Here is a 15,960-nt window from a genome sequence, read left to right on the forward strand (position 1 = left end):
TTCAAGGCCAGCCTAAGCAACATAGTGAGACCTTGTCTCTACAAAATTTTTTTTGAAAAATTAACTGGGCATGGTGGTGTGTGCCTGTAGTCCCAGATACTTTGGAGACTGAGGTGGGAGGATCTCTTGAGCGCAGGAATTCGAGGCTGCAGTGAGCTATGATCGTGCTGCTGCACATCAGCTCTGGCAAGAGAGCGAGAGACCCTGCCCCCCTCCCAAAAAAAAGTTATGCTAATGGACATTTTAATTCATTATATTTATGCTGAAGTAAAACATAAGTCAGTAAGTGCAATGTTAAAGTTTATGGTAATAATATGTGATTACAAAATCAGTCATGTTTGCAATAATCTCAATTCTGTTTTATTACTGGACATCATCAACTTAAAACAAGTTAAGTTAAACAACCAAAAAAAAAAATACAGTGAGCAGATTGAACAGAAAACAAAACCAATAGCAGTGTGATTGTCTTCTTATGCTCTATTAATGTTTTATTCTTGGACTCTATTTATTCATCATTTTAGGATTGCTATTTCCTACTACAAATATTTGCCTTACATCCCAACATAATTCTAATTAGTCCAACTTTTTTTTTCTATAAATTACTTGAAAGTAGATGTACTTTCAAGAGGCAATGTTATTTTTAGCAGAATAACTATGCATATATCTAACGAAAATATATGAATTTTCAGGTATCTAAAGTTCATATTTTCAGTATCCTCAATGGTTAGTGACTCACTCACTCATTTAGCTTCTTTCACATTGCCTATGTGCCTTTGAAGGTAATGAATGTATCGTGACATTCATGATACATTCTTCAGTCAAAATGCTCCTCTGAAGGAGTGGAACTTTAGACCTTTCTATTCAAATGGTTCAGGATTTCTTTGTTCTTTTGATTATAATCTGAAGAATGACAAACTCTAAGAAAGAGACTGCTTTTTGAGACTATTGCTTCCATGATGAACTGTTCCTAGATTTTTAGGCGTTGAATTACAAACACATTTCAAAAAATTTTGATAGAGCTGCAGTTTGACTTAAACCGAAATTAAAATGACACAAATTCTTATAGAAAGTCATGGACTATATTCCATGAGTACTTGGGCCATAGCCCATATGAGAAGATACAGAAGTCACAAATTTAACCTATTTTCTGGGCACATTTGTTCAGAATGTCTGCCATAATATCCTGCAAGTAGTTTTAGCCAATAATCTGAAAATTCCTGGAAGAATAAGAGTGATAATGAAACCAGGTTTTGTTGCCAAACTTCCTGTGATACTGAACAAGTTACTTAACCTCTCTGTGCTTTAATTTCCTCATTTATAAAAGCAATCATAGTACCTTCTGCCAAGAGTTTCCATGGAAATCAATTTAATTGACACATATAAATGTGTGAAATGAGTGACAAGAGATAGTATTCAATAAATTATAATTATTGTTATTAAGTTTGGATCATGATTTTTAAGAAAAATATGAATTTAGATAAAATATGTTTTCCTACTTTTTTAAAATTTTGGGAGCTAAATCCGTAAAATTATTAAGACATAATCTTATAGCCTCAAATTTACTGTTCATACAACAATAGTAAAATACAGGATTTTTTTATGTTGGAAAAAACAATCAAGAGGTTAGAAAAATATTTGAGAAGAATCTTAAAATGTAAGATCATGACAGTATACAAGGACAAAAGGCAGGTCATTAACATCAAGGGCCTGGATGAAAGATATGTGGAAACAGGGGGCTTGGGTGCTGAGCATGGTGTAGCCTGCTGACTTTCCAGTTACTGAGCCTCCCTAGGAATCACAGAGAGGTGACACGGTTGGCAGGTGGTGCCACAGCCCAGAAACTGAAACAGCTTCCTTCATGAGGAGAGCAGGTAAGGGGAGAAGGAAATCCTTCAGGAAAAAATCAGCCCATACCAGACTAGAGGTTAGGGCTAATAGAAAAAAATCCACGAGCTGAGAACATGGGAGAGACTACACAATCAAAGCAAGTATCACTCTAAGGTTGGAGAGGACACAGACTGCCTTGATTCTGTCTAAAATCCAGGTGTTTTGTAAAGCTTGCTTTCATCTCAGGGCTATGATTCATGGTTGTGTAAGTCTTCTGTAAAACACCAGGGGTAAGATATTGCTTGGGCTGCTGGAATACACATTCAACAAGTAACTCTTAATAAATAATTGTGGAGTGACATACACAGACTAACATAGTAAAATATAACTGAGTTCATGGCCTCTGGGGCTCAACCACTGGAGTCTGGATTCTGGCTCTACCATTTCATTTCTAGATGTACTTGGCAAGTGCCTTTATCTCTCTGAACTCCAGTGTCCTCATCTGTAAAATCAGGATGATAATATTATCTACATTATGGGGTTGTTGCGAAGTTTAAACTGTTGTCAAGTTTAATATACATAAAGTTTTAAAAAGAGTCCCTGAGCTATAGTGATGCTGGTTACATGGGTTACCTATTATTATAATTTGGGGCAAGACATCAATCTTCAGCAAGCAAAGTCAGAGCAATTTCTTATGCAGGGAAGAAAAAAAATGACTAGAATGCCTGCTTTAGAGTTAATATTAATATATTCAATATTTATTTTTTTACAAGTAGAATCTACTCAAATTAATCAGGAGAACACAATAATAAAATAAGGCATTTTTTAAGGAAAATAATTTGAGTATGCAGAGTAATTTTTTAAGTATATAAGCTGAAAAGACTAAAAGACACTATTCTAGTAGTTGAGATATTATATTGATGAACACCTGATATGCTAAAATGGAAAAGAAAAACTGATGTGAGAAACACCTAAAACAAAGAACTTGGAATGATTTTATATAGGTTTTGGCTAGGGGTAGAGGGAAGATTGGGGTAAATTCCCCTTAACATTGAAAGCTAAGTATAGGAGAAATGAATATGCCCTTACAACTTTTGGGAGATCTGAAAAGGAGATATATTTGATAGAGAAAGTACTTAGGTATGGATAGGTTAAATTACATTCAAATCAAAGCAGAAATTTTCCACAAGAATGTAGAATTAGATAAGGAATTTAATTTTGCCATTCCAAAGAGCAAATCTTCAGGTAGAGATGTTCAGTTACTTTCATGGATGATTATATGGAATTCTGAGAGTAGATACACTCTCTGGGGAACAGCGTATCTAAAAAGCAAACCAAAGCATAGAGATGAGTCGGTTGTTAGATACAAAAAGGGAGCTGGAAGGTGATTCATGATGTACAGGAATCAGTTTGACTTTGGGAAGAGAGTACTCAATTGGTGTCACAGTTCCGAGTTGAATTTCAGTTTCATCACTCACTAAGTCTATTATTTTGGGAAAACTAGCTCATTTCTGTTTTAATTTTCTCATCGATACATTGGCAATAATAACACCAAGTTCAAAGTATGTTCCACCAGCCCATAGTAGAGGATCAATACATGCTCCTTTCATCAAGAGACACTGTTGATTATCTATCTAATAGATACTATTCTTTTCTCCCACCTTGACAGGGCTGTTCAATGACAACCATACCGGCCCCATTCTTCTAGCCAGCGAGTGTTTTAAATACAGCCATGTGAACAACTTTAGCCAGTGAACTCTGGAGGGAGGGCTTCTGCATGGCTACTGAAAAAAGGCTTATTGAGTCTTAAAAACTGGCACACAGAAAAGAAGAGGTGATTTCTTTTTCTGCCTCTGGACATTGGTATGTGACTATATGATGCTTGCAGCAATTGCATCTACCAAGAAAGTTGCTTGCTGAGAATGGCAAGCAGAAATGTAGAAAAAAAATCTGGATCTTTTAAGAAATTGAGTCACTGAATTAACAGGAATTCCATTATTAATGGAATATTCTGTTATATGAAATAAAAATAAATCCTTGCAGTTTTTAGGCACCTTGAATTGAAGTTTTCTTTTTCTGTTTTAGAGATAAATACTAACTGATATATCTTTTGAGGGTCCACAATGCCTACTACCACTTTCTCACACTTTCTCTCATGAGGAAAGTTTAGTTTTGATGTTTTTTCCAACACATTATTTTTTCTTTTTCCCTTCTTTTTCTAATCTGTACTGAAATAAAACCAAGAGTATGATCTCAGCTGGAAAAATAGGCTCAACTAAATTTTATTTGCAAGTAACAAGCAAACAATTGCAGTTCTCCTCTTTACCTGTTTCATTAGAAAATCGGCAATCCAGGCCAGGCATGGTGGCTCACGCCTGTAATCCCAGCACTTTGGGAGGCAGAGGCGGGCCGATCACGAGGTCAGGAGATCGAGATCAGCCTGACCAACATGGTGAAACTCCGTCTCTATTGAAAATACAAAAATTAGCTGGGTGTGGTGGCAGGCGCCTGTAATCCCAGCTACTCAGGAGCTGAGGCAGGACAGCCTCAATTCTCCTTCTGAAGCAGGAGAATCGCTTGAACCTGGGAGGTGGAGGTTACAGCGAGCCGAGATTGCACCACTGCACTCCAGCCTGGGGTGACAGAGTGAGACTCCATCTCAAAAAAAAAGAAAGAACAGAAAATCGTCAATCTATCGCATTAATTCAAATACCGCAGGGAGCAATAGCTACATCAACTTAAGACCTTTCTGGTCCAGGGATTTTTATCTAGTTTTCCAAGCCATAAAGCATCTTCAAATTTAATTACCTATAGCTCACTGATAGTTGACAGCTGTTAATCAGGGAGATTTACTTCAGAAGTGCCCTTGTTGTAATAAAAGCCTAGGCTATTTTGTTAAAATGCTATTTAAATTGCTGTTAGTAGTCATAATTGAACCATATGACTTGGGGAGAGAAACAACTTTTTGTTAGAACACAGAGATGAGCTCAAAGCAATGAGAATTTTATTTATAAAAACAATGACCCAAGAATCTATCATTTCGTTTCACATAGATCCAATTTAAGTAAATGAATGATCCAGTGATTTGGCCACGGTTATAGAAAGTGACTGATGTAATGATTTGGCTACAGTGAGAGAAAAACATTACAATGACTAGTCCATCATCTAAACAAGGCAAAGAATGGCATTGTCATTCCTTTAACCTCATAATGCTGTCATCCTTTTTGAAGCATATGAGCTACAGCTATTTGTGTTGTTTCTCAGGACATGCTCAGTTAATGAATAAGGGACTCTGGCTGAGAGTATGTAGTATTAGAAAATGCAGTGGCTCCACAAAGAGCAGCATAGGTCTCCTGGCCCCTGGGAAAATCTCCCAGGAAACAGCATTAAAAAAAAAATTTCTGCATGTTTGTTTCCCATAATCCACATTATTGTACAGCTCCATGATGGAAAATTACTGTAATGTCTTCTACACCAATGTTCCCTGGGGTAAAATTTGCCGCATAATATGCTTACCTAAAATTCATGTATCTACATGAACTTTTCTTTGTAATAGAAACCACTGTGAAGCTTGAGAATTTAACCAAAGGTGGAAGAACAATAGGTTTCCCCAAAATCTAAGCCCTGGCAACAGAAGCTTCCGGAGCTACCTGAGTATAGTCAATATATTGTTACAGCAATTATAGCATAATTCAAAATACAGTAATATATTATGTCTGTCAATAACACTCTATTACTATTCATGAAAGAACAAACCTTTGTTCTCTGTTAAGCCAGTCAGTGATCTTAATATTTTTGAATTAACTAAGTCACGAAGAATCTCATTCATGCACTCAAAAATGTGATCTTGATAAAGGAAGGTAGAAAGTTTAGGGTTTTATTTTAGAAATATTTTTTATAGTTGTCCCTTGGCCATCTGCGGAAGATTGGTTCCGGGATACCCTACAGATAGCAAAATCCAGGATGCTCAAATCTCTGCTTCAAAAGGGCAGAGTACTTGTATATAACCTACCCACATCCTCCCTATACTTTCAATCATCTCTAGATTACTTAAAATACCCAATGCAACGTTAATACTATGTAAATAGTTGTTATACTGTATTGCTTTTAAAATGTGTGTTATATTTATTGTAGTATTGTTATTTTTTATTTTTTTCTGAATATTTCTGATCAGTGGTTGGCTGAAACCATGGATGTGAAACCTACAATTCAGAGTGCCAGTTGTATACCTGTCAAACTACACAGTAGGGTAACTCATTCACTCAGAATACTACATTGTCTTCAGCCTTTTATAAAATTCAAAAATAGGTAAAAGATTACTTGATTGAAAATCAATTCCCAGGAGTCCCTGGATTCGAGACATATGCAGTAATTACTCATTAATTTAAAATTTATGATGTTATTAATTTATTCAGTATATATTTATTGAGTCCTTATCCCAGCAGGCTAGACATTTTGCTGAAATAAGAGGACAGAAATAATGAAGATACCATGTCCTAATGACTATTTCATTGCTTACCTAACATTCTGTTATTCTGTTTGGCTAGTCCATCAAAACATTCTTCCCATCATAAACCTCAGATCTGCCTCAGGCAGAATGTACATCTACAGATTTCAAAGTAAATCCTTAGGATATCTTTTACTTCAGAGATATTGCTACTGACAGGATAATTGCCTCTTTTGAATGTCTTATCTCAGAAGAATTTCAAGTAGAGTGGGCTCAAGTGACCCATCCTCTCTCCGAGGCTTATTGTTTTGAAACTGGGTTAGAAAGTGAACTTCACCTGTCTGTTTATAAAAATAAATAAATAAATAAAGACAAGCAGTGAAACTTCAGCAGACTGAAACTACAGCTACTAATTCCTAATGTGAACAAAGACAACAGAGACCAGAGGGCATGTTGTTAAAACCACATTTGCTCAAAAATAATAGCCCTGGTCGGGCACGGTGGCTCACGCCTGTAATCCCAGCACTTTGGGAGGCCAAGGTGGGTGGATCACGAGGTCAGGAGATCGAGACCATCCTGGCTAACACAGTGTAACTCCATCTCTATTAAAAATACAAAAAATTAGCCAGGTGTGGTGGCGGGCGCCTGTAGTCCCAGCTACTTAGGAGGTTGAGGCAGGAGAATGGCGTGAACCCCGGAGGCAGAGCTTGCAGTGAGCCGAGATCATGCCACTGCACTCCAACCTGAGCAACAGAGGGAGACTGTCTCAGAAAAAAAAAAAAACAGACAGACAGACAGCAGTGAACACAGAATGTCTCTCCCAGGCACTTCATCAGAGGGAAGATTAGCAAACACACAGGAGCCTAGAAACAATGACTCTCGCCCTGGTTTGTCCCAAACAGCCCCAGCTTGTGCCCATTTCCCCAGCATCATTATCACTAGTGCCCTCTTTCATTCTCAAAAGACTCATGTTTTGGATGTTAAAGTGTATGGCCGCTCTACTTTTAAGCAACCTCTTAATTATCTTGAATGGTTTTCTATTAGTTTTAGTAAAAATTTCAAAATTTTAACCCTTTCCCATTTAGAACAGAAAGTGGAGCATGCTGCCAGTGCTCATTTAATTTTACATAAACATGCTGTTTGAGGCTGAAGCAAATCTGACTGATTTTCGCTGTGAAATAAAATACAAAACTGTTCTTGCAGTTATTTCTAAACAGAACTAACATCAGAATCATCTGAATCTTCAGAATCATCTATTTCGCAAACGTCGGATTAATCAAATCAATCTTCGGCCAACAACTGTTCAAGATGTTAACATCACACATAGGAATGCTACGTTTTCTGGGATTTGACATTTTCAGGAATTGAGAATTACTATATTTCGTGAATTGAAATACCACTACTAAAAACAGAATACTATAAACAGAATAAGTATTTTGTTTCCTAAGTCGATACACTAGAGTGATGCGAAAATAATAATAAAAGTGAGATATTTTGTGGCAAAGTTACCTTGGGGTAAATGCTGTAGCTCCAAGTATTTTCGGAACAAACAGGAAAGGGTTAACATGGCCCTCCAGGCCTCCTATGATCTAGTTCCAGATTACCTCACCAGAAATCTTAATCATCACTGTTGGCCTATTCTTTGTTCTTGCTCTGCTGGCCTTCTTTTTACATCTTGCTCCTTTTTGGCCTCAGGACCTTTGTACATGTTATTCCTCTTGCTTATAAAATTCTTCCTGCCTTTTTCTAATTCATACTTATAATTTGACCAATAGATTTGATGTAATTTAAACAGGGCTGTCTCATAAAAGCTCTCTCAATCCTTTAGACAAAGTCAGGTCTCAGGTCCGCTGATATATTTGCTCCTTTCCCTCCTTGGTTTTCTTTTCTCTTGAAGGCCACCTGGAAGGTCACCTGAAATAGTCTAAACTGTCCTGGATTGGGGGGTGGGGGACTACACTATGACTTGCTGAAACCTACCTTGTTTCTGTACAGTTTTTAAGTAGAAATTGGCTCTAAACATGAAACACAGGTCTTTGTGCATTCACATTCTACCATTTTTTTTGTTTGCTATATTGATTTTTATTATTTTTAAATCATGATGAATTAAAAATACGAGCATAAACCAATCAAATGGAAAAAATGTCATCAAATTTCAGAAAATCATGGTTTACATGAAATATTAATAATTTATCACTATTAAAAAGTAGGGTGTGTATGGCTGGGGTAGGCGAAAGGCTTGACTTTGGAAATAGTTGACCAAGGCTAAAGTTCTAGTTTCACCTTTTGCTGGTACAGGGTTTCCCCCAACACCACCCTCCAGAGCATTCCCCTTAGGTCCCGCATCTACAATATAAAAAGAGAATGAGAATATTTTGGAACCAGAATAATCTCTCATGTTCTGTATAGCAACAAAATGTCTATAAAAATAATTCCTTTTTCACTGTTTGCACATATTATCTATTGTTGTGGGATATCTGTAAAGCTAATGTAATCCTTCATATTACCATACATCTTATAGGAAAAAAGGTCCTATGTAAAAACGAATCTCAGAAGTATAGCCACAGTAATACAACTGTGTATTTTCTACAAAGATGAAGCTAAACCAAAAACAAGGCTATCTTGTTCCCCTACTATATTAGTCCATTTTCACACTGCTACAAAGATACTGCTTGAGACTGGGCAATTCATGTACAAAAGAGGTTTTAATTATCTGTTTCACATGGCTGTGGAGGCCTCAGGAAACTTACTATCACGGTGGATGGCGAAGGAAAAGCAAAGCTCATCTTACTTGGTGGCAGGAGAAAGAGAAAGAGCAAGAAAGTGCAACACTTAAAACGCTCAGCTTTCCTGAGAACTCCCTCACTGAGAATAGCATAAGCAAAACCACCCCCATGATCCAATTACCTCCCACCAGGTCTCTTCCTTGACACATGATGATTACAATTGAGATGAGATTTCAGTGGGGACACAGAGCCAAACCTTATCACCTACCAAAAACATATTCCGTTTGTGTTGTGTAATTCAATTAAATTGAGAATTCTAAACTCTGATTTCCCTTTCTCTAAGCTCACTTGGAAGACATGGCCAATCTTTTGTTTCTTGTGTGGTAACTACTGTCTGGATTCTAACTCAGGGTATGAAGAATACACAATTAGGGAATATTTCATATGTCTTGAGAGACTCTGAACTGGCAGTAAGTAACTTCTAAAAAGTAGAATAAAATCTGAATCTATCACTAATCTATACAAGGACAACACAGATGAGCTATCAGTATCAGTGATATTCATACAGCTAGGAAGGCCTCAGTTTCAGAGTTTCCACTTGAGATATCAACAAGGCAGATAAACTCATAGAGGAGGAAACACTTCATCTGACACCTGCTTTCTAGACCTGCTGGCACGTCTGAAAAAGCTTTACTTTGAGGCAAGGTGTTCAAGAACAGTGGTTCCAAGATGGTTAACAAAACAAAAGCAGATACCTAACAACAGACAGAGAAAAAAGTGGGTACAGAAGAGAAATGTGGTATCAGTTGGAGCTCGGTGTAAATAATTGTACCTCTTCTAAATAAAGTATTACACTGTCATTACAATTTTTTTGGTAAAAATGTTAAGATATAGAAAACATTTTCTCATGTGCTAAAGTTATAAAAGCAGGCTATATTCAATATGAAAACAAGTGTTAAAGATCATTCACAAAAAATAAGACTTGTAGGGATATATTTTAAAACATTTATAGCAAAGCCCTTGGATGGTGGGACAGAAATATAAAGACAGCCAATATTTCAGACCAATGTGTGTGCATTGGGGAAGGATGATGAGCTGACATGGTGTATCATGTCAGTAAAACCCCAGAACACCGAGAATCTAATAGACTCCATTCCTCAAGCACGTCCCTTTAAGTGACCACACTGGAACCACATATGGAAAGAGTCTTACAGCAACATTTAACACTTGTCTTTCGCAAAATTTATACTATTTGCTGGATTTGTATGCTTTCAATAAAACTCCCTTGACTATATTGTGGGCTCCCAGTGGGTACTTTTAGTCAGCACACTCAATTATAGCAAGGATAGGAGATCCTATGTGCTAAGTGAAGTCCCTTGTCCCTCTCATCCTCATAAAGTTCTGAACACAGCCCACAGCTCTCTCTGACATAATGCTTGTGTTTATACATAACACAGCCCACAGCTCTCTACGATGTACTGCTTGTGTTTATACGTAACACAGCAGGCTGTACACAAAATAGAAATATTCTTTGAGACATATATTTATTCATTCATTCAACAGATAGTAAAAAGTCCAGGTGTGGTGGCTCATGCCTGTAATCCCAACATTTTGGGAGGCAATGGCAGGTGAATCGCTTGACTCCAGGAATTTGAGACTAGCCTGGACAACATGGCAAGACCACGTCTCTACAAAAAATGGAAAATTTTGCAGGCCTGGTGGCATGCAACTGTAGTCCCAGTTATTCAGGAGACTGAGGTAGGAGGATCACTTGAGCATGGGAGGTAGAGGCTGCAGCGAGCTGTGATCACACCACTGCACTCCAGCCTAGGTGACAGAGCACTTGTCTCCAGGAAAAACAAAAAAGAGACAGAGCGCGATGGTAAACGCCAGGAGCTAGGTAAAACTATGAAAAAAATGTGATCTCTCTCTCAAACAGGATATAATCTAAAGTGGAGGTACACAAGCAACTGCAGTATAAAAAGATGACCTCAGAAATTGAGGAGGATTAAAGAATGAAGATTAAGTCTTCCTGGAAATAACAGAGAAATTTTAGACAGAAGGAAGTACTTGTTCTTGTTTCTTCATTCAATAAATATTAACTAAGCCACTCAATATTATACTAAAAATCACAGAAATAAATGTACAAAGTATAGTAAAAGAGAGGGTAAGTGTTTAAGACAAGGGCTTAACATCATGGCTGTGGAAACAGTCAAGTAATCTTTGACCTGAAGGATAAAGTTGAGCTAATAAAGAAATAAGCATTTTCCAGGGAGTACAAAAAGTTTATGTAGAAACCCTCAGGTGGGAGATGCAAAGGATGATTAGAAGTCTGGGGGGTTGATCAAGAAAAGGATTAGAGTGGGGTTTTCTCAGCAGAAACAAGGAGCCAATCAACACGGAAAGAGACAAACTTCTTGACTGTTAAACCATAGGGGTTAATTTTTCCCAAGTCACTTCAGATGCCAATGAAACAAATCTGAGCAAGTACCTACCGTGATCACATACAAGTTTGCTAGAAAGACAATTCTGCTTAATGAAGAATTATTGAGAGCAAGACTGCTTCATGATACAATATTAAGTGAGTAAAGTAGAATAAAAATATTTTGTATTCTTAAACTATTGTATGGCTGCACATAAATAAATAAATGTTGAAAAAAGTCTTGACAAAAATGCAACTGATAAATATTCTCATAATCCTGGAGGCTCATTTCAATGCCCTGTCAGTTAAAAGGACTGTAATTACTCTTTGATCAAGAATCAGGCTATTCAAACTTTCCTTACAGACCACTGTAATTTACATATATTCTTATACAGGAGTCTAGCTGCACGGCACTTCATAAAATGCGGAACTAGGCAATGACAGAAATATCAATATCTAACTGGAAAACAGTTATATGTTGGCAAAAAAATCCCCATCTTTAGATTCCTTCAGAATGATGGAGGACCACCCACAGCTTTCAGTAAGACAAACCATTTGAAATTTAAAAACTCAGCTCTCCCCACCCACAAAAATTCTTGAACTATGCTTTCACTTGATTCATTCTTAAACTCATTTTCTTTTGAACACAGGAAAAATATTATAAACTATATACCATAAAACCTCAAATGTAAAGGTCCAGACTTTATGAACAAAGAGATGGAGAGATGTTTTCCTAAAAAGACAGCTACTTTGTCTAAATATTATTTATTTCAATGTGACTCATTGTTTAGCCAAGTTACTACATTTGGCTTCAAAACAAGACACAAGTCTGCAGAACTGCAGAGGACAGTGGAGACATGTTCATTTAACTTTAAACACATTTGTCAGTCATTCTACGCAGAAGCTCCTTTTCTTCCTTTTTTCTTGTCTCTCCCCCCCGACACTGTCTAAAATACAAGGTCGGTGACTCTGCAGTGTTCAGCTGCTGGAGCAGAGATTTAAACAGTCCTTGGGAGTGGGCTTCTACATAGTAATAGAGCCAGCCACCCTTTAATTCTTTTCAAGGGAAGCACAAAGGATGCAACCATGTTTCCTGCAGCTTTGAAAGCCCAAGACTCATCATATATACAGTGGCTTTTCAATGTATATCCAAGACATTTCTTTTACCTTCGTGCTAGAGTGGGAAACCATTTGTTTCCAAAATTCACGTGATGGTATTTTGAGATGGCATCACTCAAGCTTTCAAAAGAGATCAGTGTTGCACTTTGCTGTTTTTGTTCTGGAAACATAATATTTACCATTCTTGCATGTACTTCAAGAAGAATAGCAGAATATGAGACTCAAAAGTTTATTTATTTTACAAAATGCTGCCACCCCATTGAGACAAACATTAGCCATGACTTTCTTTTTAATTTTCAGTAAAATCTTTTGGTGGAAATAAGGCGCATTTAAAAGAGGAAAGGACAAACCATAAGAAACCCAGTTTGACCTAAGTATTAACAGCTTATGGTCACCTTTTTAATGCAGAGGGAAGTTTCACTTCACTGACTTACAGACATTTTTATACCTGAATCTCAAAAAGCAACACATTTTACTAGGCAAAATGACAGTTATAGATAGCTGAGGTGTTATTTGAGGGACTTAACATTAAACACTTTAAGTAACTTTACAAGATTAAGTCAAACAAGCCACATTATGCCATATAATCAGAAGAGCAAATAAACAGGGCTCTAGTTCAGCATCTATCTTTTGCTTCTTTTCATCAGAGACATATAAATTGTATTCCCTAATTTTAAAACTCTGCAAGCTTTGTTACTTCATCGACAGTGAATATGAAAAGAACAAAATTATCTTTGCACATCCAGGTGTAAAATTAATTCAAGTTAGTACATTTGCAGTCCAAAAATCAGTTTAACCTAAAACATAAAATTAGAGGCTGGGAGTTGGTGTGTGGGTGGGGGTGCGGATAAAGAGAAGTTGGTTAATGGATACAAACATAGAGTTAGATAGAAGTAACAAGTTCTAATGCTCTATAGAAGAGTAGGATGACTACAGTTAACAACAATGTATTATATATTTCAGAGTAGCTACAAGAGAGGACCTGAATTGTTTCCAACACATAGAAATGATAAGTACTCAAGATGATGGATATCCCAAATAACCTGACACTATCATTACACATTCTATGCATGTAACAAAATATCACGTGTACTCTCTATATTATCTATCAGTTAAAACACAAATTAAAACTTAAAATGAGACTCTTTTTCTGTGTGTGTGTGTGTGTGTGTGTGTGTGTGTGTGTGTGTGTGTTTAGCTTAATGCATTTTCCTGGAACAAAGTCTGGCTTTTGAAGACAAATCTATTCTCAAATCTTGGCACTGCATCTGACTAGCTATGCGGCTTTAGGCAACTTAAATTATTAGTGCCTAAGTGTTCCCACCTGTATGATGAAAAAATACCTATCTCATGGGACCACTGTGCTAACTGAATGAGAAAGTAAGTGTGAAACACCTGAAGCATAGTAGCCATCACTCACAACTGGTAGGCTAGTCATGCAAAGATAAGAGTTTCAATTTTAAATAGGGTATTTGTACCCTAGCTTTAGGGCATTACTCCAGAGTTGTTTTCTAAATTAATCCTGCTAAATAAAATCTATTGAATTAACATTAATTTGTATTGAAATGTAATGAATGCACCAATAAAAATCATTACGATATCTCAACAGTCTAGGAAAAACAATTTTCATTACAACACAAAAGTAAATGAGAGGAAATTTTTCTTACTCTTTATCCAGTCTGCCTAATTTAAGTTACCACACACACTACCTAAGTCCTACTGAGAACATACAAAGTACCCATAAAGTCTCTAAGAGGAGTTTACAAGCACTACCTCATTTACTCTCTACAAAAATGTTATTAACTAAATTTTATTATATTCTGCATTAAATATATAAGAATACTGCAGATGAGTCGTGGGCACCTTTCCCAAATTTTGAATGTTAAGTGCCAGTGCCCACACTCTCCTGTCCCCATGGAGAATGAGAATATGCTCAGCTGAGGCACTTGGTCTCCATCACTTTTCATGAGTATAGCTGTAGTCTTCAAGTTTTAATGCACATACGAAATATGTAAGTTGCTTATTAAAAATAAACGTGCTGGTCGGTGCCAGTTTTATGCTATAAACTGAGATCCAACAGTTCTCCCAGCAAAACCTATCTGACCAATTGTCATATTAGTATTATTAATGATTATATTTAATCAAACATTTGTCCAATAATATTTTCTAAGATTTTACATAAATTAACATTTATCCTCATTACAGTCCTATCTGGTATACAATGGTTCAGAGTGTGGGTCCTGAGCTTGACACTTACTTGTTTTATCATCTAGCAAAGTTACTTAATTTCCTTGGAACCTCAGTTTACTTACCTATAAAATGGGAGTAATGATATTATCTATCTCATGGGTTTCTAATTAAGATAAAGCAAATTAATAAATTAAAGCAGAGCAGTTCCAGGTCTATTATATTGCTCAGAAAATATTGACTATGATCATTATTCTCATTTTTAAGGAATAATAATAATAGTTCTCCGAGAGGTCAGATATCTTTCTCAAGGTCACACAATTAAAAATGGCCGATGGGAGAAAATTAAAGTGATTATCTTTCTGGCTCTAGAACTACTGCCCTTTCCAACACAACACATCACCTTTCTACACTGTCAGGGCAAACTCGACTGTCAGTGAACCATGCCTTTTTGAGTAAATGCATGAAATGTGCCAAGGAGTTAGCACATTGCTGCAGTAGTTTTCAAGATGTATAACAAGAGCACCATGAAAATGTCCTTCTAAATCTTTGTATCTTTGTGAAATGTCTTTCTTTTTTTGTTAGAGGGTTCACTATCTCACTGCTTGAGTTGAATTTTCCAAATGAAAGCAGAATCCAGAGTGTGAACTAATCAGTGAGAAACTGCTCTTGTTGAAACTATTGTGAAGCTAAAACTGACAGGAAATTTGGAAATGGGAGACAAAAGGTAATCATTTCTGTAGCTACTGGGAAGTTGACCACACCCTCTGTGTCATCTTTCACTTTTTTGAAACCTGCATTTCCTGTGTACTTCTTAGGTGGACATCAGTAAGCCAACTGTTGTTGAGGGTATTAACACTTTTACAAACTAAAACCGTCTTCAAGGAGAGAGACAGCATGCTCACAGTACTAGAATACAAGGCAGTATATGATAAATGCCTGTAAAGACAGGCAGCGAACGGCACCGCCATCCATATTCAACCTACAAACAATAAAATCATGCTCCATTCCTCCCTCCCAACCTATCAATCAACCGCTGAGCCTTGCTGATTTTACCTCTAAAATGTCTCTCATGTCTGTCATTTTTTCTCCACTTCTATTATCACTCCATTCTAGACACATATCAATCCTAGTCATTTCTGATGGATAATGGCATGAGCCTTCTACTTGCTCTTCCTGTCTTTAGTTTCCTTCTTTGTTCAAATATTTATTGAATGGTGGAAAACCATGGG

General features: G+C 36.7%; 1 protein-coding gene across 1 annotated transcript in view; it reads right to left on the reverse strand.

Moving 5' to 3' along the window:
- The window catches only part of LOC105475389 (semaphorin 3C), a 179,233-nt gene that overhangs the window by 87,799 nt on the left and 75,474 nt on the right, over nucleotides 1–15,960 (reverse strand). The window lies entirely within an intron of this gene.

The sequence above is a fragment of the Macaca nemestrina genome, chromosome 4 (genome assembly GCF_043159975.1).
Source record: "Macaca nemestrina isolate mMacNem1 chromosome 4, mMacNem.hap1, whole genome shotgun sequence".
In the NCBI taxonomy this organism is placed as follows: domain Eukaryota; kingdom Metazoa; phylum Chordata; class Mammalia; order Primates; family Cercopithecidae; genus Macaca; species Macaca nemestrina.